The 15,279-nt window shown below is 35.0% G+C and overlaps 1 protein-coding gene across 1 annotated transcript in view; it reads left to right on the forward strand.

Moving 5' to 3' along the window:
• The window catches only part of LOC18103112 (probable LRR receptor-like serine/threonine-protein kinase At1g29720), a 107,090-nt gene that overhangs the window by 48,086 nt on the left and 43,725 nt on the right, over nt 1–15,279 (forward strand). The gene's annotated exons all lie outside the window — the stretch shown is intronic.

Here is a 15,279-nt window from a genome sequence, read left to right on the forward strand (position 1 = left end):
AGCTTGAATGCAAACGTTCAAAACTTCAGGGACCGAATTTGAGAAACTGGGCACCCATGTATCCGGCGTCGTTTTGTCACCATCGTGCTTTGTCTTCTTCCTCTAAAAACAGAGGAAGCTACCTGCAATGAGGAAAACAATGCCGATCAAACCACTCGGCACTTTGAAGTGCCCGCGACTTCCATTACCAACTTCTCAGTCAATTTCCGTGTCAGTTGCCGCCACGACATGCCAACAATGTCAAGGAAACCATCACCAACAGTCCAGCTATGGTAGGACTGTTGGTGTCCCCATTTGCTCATAACACAAACTCCCGAAAACTTCATCCTTATCAGGGGAAGATAAGGAGCAAGAAAGGTGCCTATAAGGGGGGGGGGGGGGGGGAACAAAACAGGGATTACACATAGAAGGGGAGAAATACAGAAAAAAAAAAACACAGAGCAAAAACTTCATCCTTATCAGGGGAAGATAAGGAGCAAGAAAGGTGCCTATAAGGGGGGGGGGGGGGGAACAAAACAGGGATTACACATAGAAGGGGAGAAATACAGAAAAAAATAAACACAGAGCAAAAACAAAACAACAAAACGAGTATTGGCCCTGCCATTGGCCTTCATCCCTTCAAAAAAAAAAAAACCCAAAACATCAGTTTCCATAGAAGCCGGCACCTTCATCATCTCAGGAGCTGCTGGAAGACTAAATCATACGGTGGCACAGAAGCCAAAGAAAGCAGTAGGAAAAGTCATACACAGACGAGAGGCACCACCGCGTTGCAAGCATCTTCGCCGTCTCCAGAAGCAGGTACGCCCATTCTTCATCCCGTTTTGCATTCTAAGTTTAGTATTGCAAGAACATTGTGCGAAGGTAATTTAATACCTTCGCACTGGTCATGCTCGCGTGTGAAGTCACACGCGTGCTTTCTTTGATTTTGCCACGCCGGGTCACTAGCTTGGGCCTGTGACCGAGCCGGGCTGGCTAAGTCAAGCCCAACCTATATGGCCTGAGCTGAGCTCAGTCCAAAAAATATTAAAAAAATATGAAAAATAAAAAATATGTGTATTCACACAAAAAAAATATAAATTTATTTTATCAGTTTATTCATTAATGTCAGAGTCAGGAATAAAAAATACTGATTTATTTATTTATTTATTTTAGTCATATAAAAATAAAAAATATGTGAATGTGTAAAAATAAATTTATTTTTATTTGTTTATTCACTGATATTAGAATCATTAATAAAAAAATATTAATTTAATTTTTTTTTATATAGCTACGTAATATTTACCAATGCTAGAGTTGAAAGTATTCGTAATTGAATATTCACTGGCGCCAGAGTCAGGAATATTACGCGCAAACCGTCATAGCATAAACCAACAAAATGTTAGCAATTTATGACAAAACCAGCAATGCAGCCTACTTCAGGCAGGACGTTTAAGGGGTAATAATATCTTTCATTTTACATAAACAGTCTTGTACCATAGAATCTCTGTTGACTAGTCAAGGTTCCTGGTGACCATAATACTAGGTGGCGACTCCTTAAATAAGACATTTTTCCCTAAAAAACAAGATATTAGATATCTGTTCTTTTTTTTTTCAATCGAGTGATAATTTTTAATCGGTCGCCGCGATGTCTGGATGTGATACCCACCATGCTAAGACATTGATCATATTGTAATGAGAATAAATGTGAGGCTCGAGTTCTATGATATGGCCACATTAGATTGAAGATATGGGAAAAGATATGAACTAGTAAAGTTATGAAGATTATTATTGACGAGACAATTTTGTGTGACATTGTTTTGTTAACCCTGGTGGTGTTGCTTACATATAAATAATGAGTTTTGATTGTGGGTTGAACTTATAGATAAGATATGCTAGCAGGAAATATATTTAGCTATATTGGAAGGGGATGTAATTTTAGGGCTTATAAGATGTGAGCAACATAATAAGAATATTTGTGAGTTCATAGCCAATATGGAATTTAATGGACTAAGAGTTTTTCCTTAGCTAAATTGAACCATGTTTTGCGTGGTTGTTAGTTGAAAAACAAAAACCCTCATGTTCCTAGTTAGAATGTGTTTACCTTAGTTTAAAGATTTTTGTATTTTGGACTCAAGGTCCTATATTTAATTGAAGACAATTTGTAAGCGAGATTTTGAATGTTCATTTCTTCTTGACTTAAGATCCTATATAACCCTATAACCCTACGTAGTTGGGCTGGGTTTATAAGACAAAAGATTTTTGAGCCATCTTTTGGCCCAACAAAAATCAAGTTGGGTAGGTCTTGAGCCCAACCCACATGCGGGGGTTTGGGCCTCAAGCCTAATAGGCCAGCCCATATGGCTGGATGAAGCCAAACCCAAAAGCTAAAAGTGTCTTTGGCTTGTGCAAATTTTGTTAAGGAAATAAAGCTTTGTTTGGATTCTTAAGATGTGTCACACCCGACATCGCGGCGGCCTTAAAAATAAATATTTGGAAAGAATAGATTTCTGACATCCTATTCTTTGATGAAGAATGGTCTTATTTAAGAAATCGATACCTGGTATTATGGTTATTAGGAACCCTAACTGGTCAACAAAGATTCTATGGTACGAGACTGGTTACGCAAAAGAAAAGATATTATCACCCCTTAAGCGTCCTGTCTGAGGCAGGCTGCATTGTTGATTTTGTCATAAATTGCTAACATTTTGTTGGTTTATACTATGATGGTTTGCGTGTAATATTCCTGACTCTGACGCTAGTGAATATTCAACTACGGATACTTCCAACTCTAGCGTTGATAAATATTACGTAGCTATAAAAATGAAATAAATTTAAATCAGTATTTTTATTCCTGACTTTGGCGTCAGTGAATAAACAAATAAAATAAATTTATTTTTACGTATGCACTTTTTTTTATTTTTATGTAGCTAAATAAAATACAATAAAATAAATTTGAATCTGTATTTGTATTCCCGATTTTGACGTGAATGACTAAAAAATAAATAAATTCATATTTATATTTTTTATTTATGCATACACAAATTTGTTTTTTTTGTTGGGTCCAGCTCAGCCCGTACGGACTGGGCTGGGCCCAGCCCAGTCACTGGCCCAAGCCAGTGACTCGGCTGGGTACTGTTGCGCGCATGCGTGAATTATTCACGCATGCTTGCAACAGTAACAAGGTAATTATATTACCTTTGCACAGTAATAAGTGAAATGAATTTGCAAAGTGGGGAAGAGGAAGAACTTACCTGGTGCAGCGAGGCGTAGCTAAAGACGATGGCGCACTGTGCTGGACGACGACACTGCCTCCTCTTGCTTCTGTTTCTTTTCTTTTGCTTTCTTTATTTCCCGGTGTGCCCACGGTCCTCTCTTCTTTTGTTTTCTCAGTTCTTGAGATGATCGAACTAAGAAGGTAATGGGTATGCCGGTTTTCTCTGAGTTTTTGACTGATTCCGGGTTGCTCTTTTTCTGCAGGGACTAAGACAATAGCAAGGCTAATTCTCGTTTCTGTGTACACTGCTCTCTTTTTCTCTCCTTCTCTTTGTGTTTTTTTTTTTTTTTTGCTCTGAATTTCTGCTCTGTTTTGCTCTCGTTCTCCTCTATTTCCCCTGCTTTTCTTCCTCTGTTTTCTGGGTTTTTCTCCGTGGTTCTTGCTTACGTTTTCTCTCCTTTTTTTCTTCTTCGTCTGTGTTTGTTCGCCTATGTTTCTTTTCTCCTATTCGTCCCTCGTGTTTTTTTTTCCTTCTGTTTTTTTTGTTCTCTGCCGTTCGTGGCTTTTTTTTTCTGCTCTGCCTTTTATAGAGCCAGAGAGCTTCAAAACCAGTCCTGTCTTTGCAGGACTGTTATTCAAATCACGAACGGGATCGTGGGCAGGAGACGTGGTCCATGATTTGCTGCAGATTTCCTGTTGAATCGGCTTTCTCCGTGCGAAACGAAAGGGATGATGAACAGTGCTTCCAAACGGCGCCGTTTGTGTCCTTGGGAATGGCTATTTTTCACTTTGGCCCCTAAACATTATAAAATCAACAATAGGGATCTTAATCAGTAATAGTTAATTTCTAATTGTGCCCTTAGATTAAATTCAATTGGAATTCCTGAGTTATAGCGTCATTTACACAACAATCCTGGGTTTCTAAACTATTCAATTTGGTCCTTAAACTTTAATTTTCTAGCAACTTTCCTAAAATCAGCTCCAAACTTTGGTATTTCTTCAATTAAATCTCTGATTTCTTTAATTAATTAAATCAAAGTTTAATTAAGTTCTCAAACTTATTAATTCTTCAATTAAACTGTTGATTTCATTAATTAAAATAATCTAAATTTTAATTAAATTTTCAAACTTATTAATTCTTCAATTTCTGATCAATTGACTCTTAACTTCAATAATTTCATCCTCAAACTTTAAATTTTACTTTGTCTTAACCCCATTCTCAAATATATTTTTATTCATTCATTTTTTATTATTTATTCAAAAATTGGGTTGTGACAAGGTGTATTACCAAACACGACCTTAAGAAATTTTAATGTCTCTGATTTTAGGTGAAGGGTGTCTTTGGCAAATGCACCTTAAGTCTTTTCTTTTAGTTTTAATTTGTTTTTATTTTGAGGTTTAGTCAAACAGACCCTTAAAAATTTCAAAAAGAAGATTCTGAAAAAAATTCAAGAATCATTTTGAAATTATTTGTGGGTCCCTCGCGTGTTTTTCCAAACAATTTTTGCCTAATATTGAACGATAGACTTACACTATTTTTATCATATTTTAAAAATACAAAATGGCTATCATAATAAGTTTATTATTATATATTAAGATTTGGCCGAAGTACCAAAAATCTCACAACAATTTATTATTATTATTCAGGGTATTAGGATTTAGTTGTAGACTTTGATATTTAGGGGTATAAAATTACACTGTAAAATATACCCTCCGGTATTAAAGATACAAAAGTGAAAATAAATACGATGCTAAAATATAATCTTAGAACAGTTAGGATTTAACCCGATAAGGTAGAGATTTCCTCACGAAGAGAGATCTGTCTTGAAACTTAGATGAGACCAACGGACAAAAACATGACTTAGATTAATAATCAATCATCAATGCAGCTTAAGAGTCAAGAGTCGCCACCTAGTATTATAGTTACTAGAAAACATATGGTCTATAAGAGTTTAAGTAAGGGACTAGTTGTGTAAGGGGAAGATACATCACCACTAGTGTATCTTACCTAAGGTAAACTGCATTGTTGTTTAATTGTTTTTCTAGGTCGTGTTTCTATTTGTTGGTCTCGTCCAAGATTCAAAGTAGACATTTCTTGGTGAGGAAGTCTCTATCTTATCGAGTTAAATCCTAATCGTTCTAAAGTCTAAATTTTAGCATCGCATTTATTTTGTACTTTGTATCTTTAATACCTGAAAGTATACTTTACAATGTAATTTTATATCCTCAAATATTAAAATCTACAACTAAATCCTAACACTTTAAATAAAAAATGAACAAAATGATTAGTGAAGGATTTTTTATGTTTTGGCTAAACCCTAAGAGATAATCATAAACTAATTATGATATTCATTTTACATTTTAAAACATGAGAAAAATGTAATTTTTTGTTTTTTTAAAGAAAATATGCTTGGAAAACTTATAGAATTTGACCGTATGCATGAAAATAAAATATATTTTGTTTTTTTAAAAGGAAATTAATTTAAAATATTTTTGAGATTTTTTTTTAATTTTTTTAAAAAATTTAGAAACGTTTCGGAGAATATTGGCTATTTTAATACTGGATTTGTATCTTACAATGTAAATATACAGCTCGATATTATACAAAATTATAGGAAAAACTTGCTAGAAAATCACAAATATTTTAAAATAACCTTTGGAATTTTTATTATTATTATATGAAATATAAATTGTGCTGGATTTGGCCAAGCCATACGGGCTGGGACGAAATGGGTCCAGCCCGACTAACGGCCCAACAGACCCTCCTCCTCCTTCTTCTTTTTTTAGGGGTGGGCTAAACCCGTCCCAACCATTTGGGCAAGGCCAAAACGAGTCTAGCCCAATTTGCATATGCTAGCAGAAGCCAACAGTTGCAAGACGTGAATTATTTCACATCTTGCATGCAGATGAGAGGGGGAAGAGAAGAAAGAGCTCACCTAGCGCAGGGGTCGTGACTGTCATCATTGGTCTTGCAGAGGATGGTGGAAGTGTTGGTGGCTCACAACAATGATAAGGTGGTGGCTGGGTTCCTGTTGTGCAGGAAGAAAAAGAGGTTTGTGGTGGAAAAGGAGAAGGAGAGATTGGCAGTGGTTGTTTCTATTGTCGACAAGGAGATGGGTTAATGGAGGGGTTTATGTTGTAGTTATTCATGGTTGTGCTGAGGTTGTGGCAACTGAAAACATGGTGGAGAGAGATAAAAGAGAGAGAGAATTGTCGGTTAAAAGAAAAAAAAACTAGGGAGCGAAGTTGGTTTTTTGTCAACTTTGCACTCGATTTTCTTCATGCTCAGGGCATGGAATCCAATCCTATTTATAGGGGATGGAAGAGGAACATTTTATCTTTAACGGTGCCAAATCTTGGCCCTTGATTCAACCCTAAAGGATCCCAACTATTGGTTCAAAGTAGACATCATGAACTATCAAATTTGATAGTTGAAGGCTGTTTGCGCTGACCTCTTTAAGCCGGCACCACGACCATTGTGGTGTCAATCAGCCAGAAAGTACCACAACGGGGTGTAATAAGATGTCAGATGATCATTTTTGTGCAAGTTTTGTCAAATTTGGTAGAGAGATGAAGCATTAAATGCTCTTGAAAAGTAATTCATGAGCAATCTTTTCAAGGAAAAAAATAAGAAGAAGATGACCAGTAACCAAAACAGTGTCGTTTTGGTAAAGTTCAATTTAGTCTTTTGATTTGTGATTTCTCTCAATTACACCCCTGATTGGCTTCAAACTTTCTGTTTTGTGCAATTTTGCCCCTGATCAACTTCAATTTGAGCCCCGGATTTCAACGCCCTTTTTATTTTGGTCATTGGTCTTGAATTTCTTTAATTTAGCCCTTAATTGACCATTAAACTTTCAAATCTCTTTAATTTCACCCCTAATTTCAGTCAATTGGGTTCCCATAGTTCAGTGTCTTTTGCAAAATGGTTCTTGGCTGCGAATTTGTTCTATTTAACCCTTAATTGACCTCAAAACTTTAATTATCTTGCGATTTTACCTTTAATTTGAACCAATTGACTTTGTAAAAAATAAATTTGGTCTCCTAAAATTCTAATCTTCTCAATTAAACTCAAATTGGGTTTCCAAACTTAATTTTTCACCAATTAAGTTTCTAATAAAATTAATTTGACCCATTTAAAGTATAATTAACTCCTTGCACCTAATTAAATTCTTCAATTGGATCTAAATTAATTCTTAAACATAATTAAACTTTAATTTGGCCCATGATTTAATTAAATTGACCTATTAAAAATCTAATTATGTCCTTAGACTTAATTTTATGCAGATTCATATAAATTTTGGGGAATACCCTAAAAATAGGTTATGATAGTTATAAAGGTGTGTGATGTGTTAATTATTTCACCACTATACAAATAAAATAAAAAGATATAGTATGGTAATATTTACATATGAAATGTGCATGTTCCTGTATTATTTTGTATGTCACCCAGAGAAAGCGATAAAAAGAGAGATGAGAAAGAGAAACAGCATTTAGGCTAGCACTCTCCCTCCCTCGCTCCCTCCCTCTCTAACAGTTAACCAGTAATTATGATGAAAGCATACCTTTTTCATTGCATCATCTTAACAAAGACACAAAGCTACAAAGAACTGGGAAAACTTTCCTCACAATTTCACTATCAAGGATAAATACTTAGGTCAACTAACATATATCAAAGGATTTTCTTGCATTTTGCTACCATTTTTTCCAATTCAAAGCCTAAACCGTGACGGTACTGCTGAGAGGCGACTCTCAAATCCTTAGTTATCATTTTATATGAGAAAATTGACACTGTTTTCGGCCAATTATAGTGGCTTTAAATCTAATGCTAACCACGTACAGTGGAAAATCTAAGACTCCAAGATGACCCAATATCCTAAAACCAAAAATGATGATGCTCTTAGAGCCCAAATCAAATGAAAAATCGATCCCATGACTTGGCTAAAATTTGGTCTCGGGCCTTGGTGGTTGGGTTCCGAATTGAGTCAAACATCTAAGATAAAAAAAATAGCAGAGAACAGATGAAAAAATAAAATAAGTTTTTTTTTTTATTCTTTAATCTACGCCTTTGACTCTACACCTCCTCTCTTACCTCTGTTTAATCGTGTAGTCCATATAAGCAATCAACTCAATATATCTACACTGTCAATATGGAATAAAACGTGAGGTTCCAAGCCTTCTAATGCTGAAGTTTCTTCAAGCTACACTTCATGTTAAGAATTTCAGCTAGTTGCACTTGGTTCTACCTTAATTATAACAATCAATAAATGGGAGTTATTCTTGTTTTTAGCACGGTTAAATTTTTTTGATAAATAACATAGCCTAAAAAATATTTATAAAAATAACATTTTTTAAAGAATTATAAAGAACAATTGCTAGCTACTCTCTCAAATTTTAAAATAAACTGACATAATTTATAATAAAAAAAAAAGATAATAGAAGATAAAAAAAAAAACATTTAGAAACATCCTAAAACTTTGTCAACTGATACCACTCATATTGTTGGAAAAATTTCAATAAAAAAAAATTCGATAACAACAAGGAAAGTTATTAACAGTGAGCCATATAAGCCATCCAAAGATGACGGAGTTTACTTGTTTTTGGACAGTTTATGTGGACTATTTTAGTCATTGTTTGTGATGTTTTTAAATATTATTGGATTTGTTTAATTAGGATTTTTTTAAGTATCATTGAATTTGTTTGGTTGAGATTTTTTTAAGGTACTTATGAAGTCATCAATGGAATTTTAATTTACTTCTAGTGTTTGTTTTTTTTTTGTTTTTTTTTCTTTTCTCCTTGTAATTTATGTAAAGAAAGGGGAGAGAAAATAAAAAAAATAAAAAAAACATACATCAAAGTTTGCTAAACTATTAAATGTTTTTTTTAAGCTATGTTATTTTTTTTTTCTATGCTAGAGTACAAAAAATACTCGAAGAAATAGCCACTACAAAAATGATTATGCACTGAATTAAGCAACGATCACAAGGATTTTGCTTTTATGTATAAATAATATTCCATTGCACGCACGATCGTTTCCTTTCTTTTAGGTATCCTATCTCAATCTTAGATCTTGAATAATAACTACAGATACATTCCTACCCTTTTGATTTCTTTTCCATTTATATATATCTATATATATATGTGCTCCATTAAGGTAGAACAATTCCATGCAGTTATTACACTATTGTGTCAACTAATAAAACCTAATATTGTTTTGGAGCATTAATTCCTGCCTTTTTTTTATTTTGCTATTATACACATAGCTAGATTTACCCATGAAAATCATACAAATGTTGAAAGATAATTTTGTCATTCCCACAATATGGCCATACCTCTATGAAATATAAAATTGCTTTTACAATTTTGGATCCAATATTAAAAGAAAAACAAACAATACGTATTTGATATTAAGAGTAAACAAACAAAATTAATTTAAAATAATAAGTGGGATTAAAAAAATTAAAACATATAAATGAGTTAATAAAAAAGTGTTTTTTGATTTCCAATTCTCCTAAAATACACGCAACAAATTGAAAAGGAGAACTTTGAATTATTTATAATTAAATTGTGGAGTTAATATACAATCCGTTTACTTTATTTATATATTTTCATTATTTATATCTATTTTTACTGGATTTGTGCTCAAGATTCCGACCATTTTATTGTGTTAGAATACCACTTGAAAACGATTAGTTTTTTTTTGGGGTGATATGAGTTAATATTAACCGATGTTATGTTATGGATATGGATATTTTGATAAAATTTTCCGTGGATTGATCCTTGAACTAGTGACGGCGTTAAGACAAATTGGCAAGACACTGACGCCGGGTGGGCAACCCTTCGAGGTGGGCGATGCTTGCAACCAACCAGGAACTCTGCACGATATGAATCTGTCGAAAGATTCAGAAGCCAATGGCACCGTCATGTGCAATTGCACCCTCAACCTCAATAATGATGGTTATTGTCATATCACGTCACTGTAAGATTTTTCTTCTTCTTCTTTTTTTTAATTTTTTTTTTGTCTTCTATGTTTATTTGAATACTTGATGTTAAAATATATAAATGTTTTGGTGTTGAATTAGTTGTAGTATGGATAGCCCATTTTTAAATAGATTGGATACATTGCTCCTATGTTTAAATTAATTGTCTGAAAATATCTCTAATCTTAAAGTTGTGTTTGGTATTGGATGAAAATTAATTGTTTAAATTTTAAATCTGAAATGTTATTACGCCAACCCTTCGAGGGTTGTAATTTTGAGTTTATTTTTCAATCATCTAAACATTTGTTTATATATTGATGGTGTTTTTTTCTTTCAATAACAGATATCTAAAAACGCTCAGTCTTCCAGGCGAGCTCCCGCCTGAAATAACCAACCTTACATATCTTGAAATTCTGTAAGAACCTTTTCAGGATATATTTTATTTGTGTTTCTATGTGTATTGATTTTAGAATCTCAAAGTAACTTTTATCGACTAATTTATAAATTATGGAATGGAAATATCTTAATAATAATAAAAAGGAAGAAGCATATTTGACGTTGCTGAACCTAACAAATAAGAATAAAAAATATATATATAATTTTTTAAAGACATGATCACACATAAATCTTAATTCATTATTTTATTATTGAATAATTTCTTTCTAATAATCTTAATAATTAAAAACTCAATATTACAACTCTTAAAGCTATTTGTATACTAAGAAAAATAATTAAAGAGTTATGTATACATTAATAGGTTAAAGAATTCTAAATTAACTAAAAAAATATAGTAAATCTTGAAAAATAATGTTTAGGTTTACTATGTTGTAAAAGAAACTTTACTTTCAACAAGCAAGGTTTATACTCCAAAGCAATGTCTACTTGACGTTTTATAAAGTTGAACAAGTTAAATTCTCAAGTATTGATGCTAAATTATCTGTTACAGTGACCTAACTCGCAACTACATTTCTGGCAATATTCCTGAGGAATGGGCTTCAATGAAACATTTGACAAACCTGTAAGTTCATTCACCTCATCTTTGCTTACCAGTTCATACACAAGGCAGAATTCACCATAACTAGATAACATTTTATGCATGCAGCTCACTTACATCCAATCGCTTGTCAGGAAATATTCCTCTGTACTTGGGAAGTTTTCGTAGCCTGACTTACTTGTATGTATTGAAGTCATAAATATATGTTCTGCCGATTTATCGTTTGTTTTGTTTTCTGTTTCTGTTTTTGACAATGCTAGCTTACTTTGTTCACTAATTTTATTTTTGTCAATTAATCAAATACAAATACATGAAGGTCCCTTGAAGCAAATCAGTTTTCTGGTACTATTCCTTCTCAGCTTGGTAATCTTGTCAACTTAACAGACCTGTAAGACATTTACCTGCTCATCATTATTAAACCAACGCAAGCTAGGCATTTTAGTTGCAATCTTTGATGCTGTGCTATGAATTAATGGTTGCAGGATACTTTCCTCCAATCAGTTGGAGGGAACCTTGCCAGAGACTCTCGCTAAGCTAAACTTGACTAATTTGTAGGCAATCAATTCCTTTCTTCTTTAAACACAGTTTTTGATAATTCAATAGCATCTGGTTTCCTTAATTCGGTTTTGCAATGTGCAGTCGTGCGAGTGATAATAATCTTAGTGGCAGAATACCTGATTTCATTGGGAACTGGAATAATCTTGATAGACTGTGAGGATCTGTATCTGCATGAGATTTTCGTTTCATTTCTCTGCTACATGTTGCACAATATTCCGATATTTTGGTTTTCCTCTTTGGACTAACGAAGTGAATTATACGCAAGTGGACTCCAAGGGCCCATACCTCCTGCCATTCTTTCTTTAGAGAAGTTGACAGACTTGTGAGTCAAACTACTTCCTGAGATGCACAGCAATAAATACAATGATTTTGGTGTTTCCTCTTTGAAGAAGAGAGAAAGAATAAAGGAAACTATAACACATTCTTTTCTTTTCAATGTACTGCAGGAGGATCACTGATATGTATGGACCAGAGTTTAATTTAACCAGCATCCCCCCCAGAGTGAAAAAATTGTTCGTCAACTGTCCGTAAAATGTCTAAAATAAACTTGAGAACATGTTCCATTGAGAACTAATTAAGCCTATCTTTAATTTCTTTGAAGGGTTTTGAGAAACATCAATTTAGCTGGAGTAATCCCAGGAGATGTGTGGACATCGGGTTCTCTGAAAACGCTGTAAGTCTTAACACCTTCACTCATCACCTTATATGTGCTGTAATGTGATAGAAGTTTGTTGCTACCCAATTTTTGACCCATGTTTTGATAAATTTTCAGAAAAATTCAAAAATAGCGAAAAACATTGAAAATCCAAAAAAATACATTTTTAATACATTTGCATCTTTTTTTAGCATTTTTAGCATCGTCTCAAAAGAATTTAAATTTTCAAAGATATTTGGAACGCGTTCAACTTTTCACGCGTCATTTTTAAAATCATTGATTTCCCGCATTGAGTCGATGTTGATATTTGCTCGCTTTCAAAAATACAAAAAAAAAATAAGAAAAATCAAAATTTACAAAAAAAGAGGAAAAGAGAAGGAAAGGAAAAGTTGAGGGACTAGTTTGAAAACCTAGCAAAACTTTTCCTATAAATACCAAGCTACACTGGTTTTTACAAGGGGGCAATTTTAAAAAAAAGGGGGAAACAAAACAAACCCTAAACCTAAATCCATCACTACCCAAACAGCCGCCCCCCACCCATCTCAGCCGACCCAGCGCCTGCCCCTCAACTGCACAGCCGGCCCTCCCCTTGAATTTTTTTCTCTTCTCCCGCAACTGGACAGCCAGCCCCCTCCCGCTGGCCACATTTTTTTTGATCTCCCTGACCCAAAAACAGCAGCCGCCACTCTCCCCCCTCATCAGATTTATTTTTCTTCATTTCTAGCCTTCTCAATCCTCACCGATCTGTCATCATCCAGCTCACAGAACAAGAGCCCCCATTTCCACCTCTCCGAAAACCAGAGCAGCCTCTCTCAGCCAAACAGACCGGCCCCCTCTGCACACAGACTTTCCCCTTTCCTCAGCCGGTTCTCTCCCAAACGGCCGCTCACCTAAACAAGAAAACCGACTCTCTCTCAACCAGCGGCCGAAACCTTCCCTCTGAAAATCGAGCCGCCGCCCAAAGTTTTTTTCCTTTTGTCGTGGCCAAAGCAGCTGCCAGACCAACACCCACCGGTTCACAGACCGGCCTCCACCAGTAGACCCCACGGACGACAGCAGCAAGGCCAACCACCGCTGCCACCAACAGGATCGAAGACCACCGACACGCCACCAGCCCCGACAGCTTCTTCTCCGATCTTCAACCATCCAGATGGCAACAAGCAACGGCGGCGTTGGCCCCAGAGAAAGAAGGGAAAAGTAGAAAATCGAGAGGAAGAAGGGAGGCCGAGGCAGATCTAAAAAAGGGGAGAACTGGGAACTGTTTGTGTTGTTGGGTTGCTTTGCAGGTGATTGGGAGATGCACCGCCGGCGAAGGAAGACAGGGAAGAAGAAGACGTTCCCGATCCACTGGTTTTCGGTCTTCATCGGCGGCGGCGTGTGAACCCACGCGCCACTACTGTTCAGACGACACCAAGACTGTGCAGCACTGTTCCCGAGGATTTCTTTGTGTTTTTGTTGTAACTTTCAGATGATGTGTATATTTAGATATTATTGTATTTGATTTATTTTGAATTTTTGGTTATTTGTGTTACATGTAAAAATTGTGTATGTAAAAAAAACAAAAAAAGAAAAGGAAAGGAAAAGAAAAAGAAAATATAGTGAAAGTGTATAGGTGTGTTTGTATTTGTTTTATGGATGTTTTATTTTTATTTAAGATAAAATTGTAAAGATTAAAGAAGAATTTAATATTTTGATTGGATCACGGTCAAGAATTATTAACTTACATGTAAGTTGTATTTCTAATATCCGATGAAAAGACAATTATTAAAACTTCTTTAACACATCAAAGTCACGAAGCAGCTTACCTCAGGTAGGGTGTGTTAGGGGTGCTAATACCTTCCCTAACCACAACCAGTTCCTTACCCGCGAATCTCTGACAAGACCAGTATATCAGGTTTCCTAGTAGCCCTCAATAAATTACTAGGTGGCGACTCCAACGAACCAATCAATTCAAGCAAAACGACAAACGATAAGATCGCCAGCCGACGCCGCGCGGATTTTTTCTGACGTGCGACAAAGTTAAAAACATGAATATTTTAATAACACCGCAAAATTTGCCTCACTACCGGGTTATGATCTCCATGTACTGTATGGGAAGCAAAATTTCTACGGAAATCCTCTCATAACTTGCTCAAAGGTAAGAAACAAGCAGAAATCTATTCGACGGGATATGTTACTGATGGGTTTGAAATTCTAATACACTAACCATGTACTACGAGACATATGGCATTAATTCTCATAGCAGGAAATTTGAGAGAGCTCCATATGACTAGACTCTCTATCCTAACCAAATGCTCTTCTGGACTATTGCCAGCCACCATGACCAACAGTCCTGTGATCATTTTTTCCCCCCTTTTGATAATTGCCTATGAATCATATTTACTACACTGAAAAGGGCTTATTCATGAAACATGTTTCTCAGACCAACACTCGTACAGAAATATATAGTTTGTAGAAGCACAATCCCGATTCCCTTTGCACCTCTTAAATCCCATTTTGTTTCTTTAAGAAACCACCATCAAAATTCTCATAGGTGGCCTATTGCATTTTGTTGATCAAGTTACTCAGCCTACTGGAGATTAATTAAAATCAGGACCTATTTCAATCCAACCCTGGTTGCCTGCATCGGCTAAAGTGCTACAAGTGGCCTAAAGGGAATTCACTTAATTATCGCCCCCCCTCCCCCCCATTTCATCAAATTCTTTTCTTTTCTTTTTCCTTGATCTGGGACTATCATCTCCTCAAGTTCAGCCACTCTGTCACTCCTATCGAATTAAATTGAAAGAAATTGCTGAACAATTTTATCTTCTTGTATTATAAAGATTTTGAAAAAAAAAAAAAATTGCGTTGGAAGTAAAACAGGTATGGTATAAGATCAACACAGTAATGCAAGGCTAAA

This window comes from Populus trichocarpa, chromosome 11 (genome assembly GCF_000002775.5).
Source record: "Populus trichocarpa isolate Nisqually-1 chromosome 11, P.trichocarpa_v4.1, whole genome shotgun sequence".
In the NCBI taxonomy this organism is placed as follows: Eukaryota; Viridiplantae; Streptophyta; class Magnoliopsida; order Malpighiales; family Salicaceae; genus Populus; species Populus trichocarpa.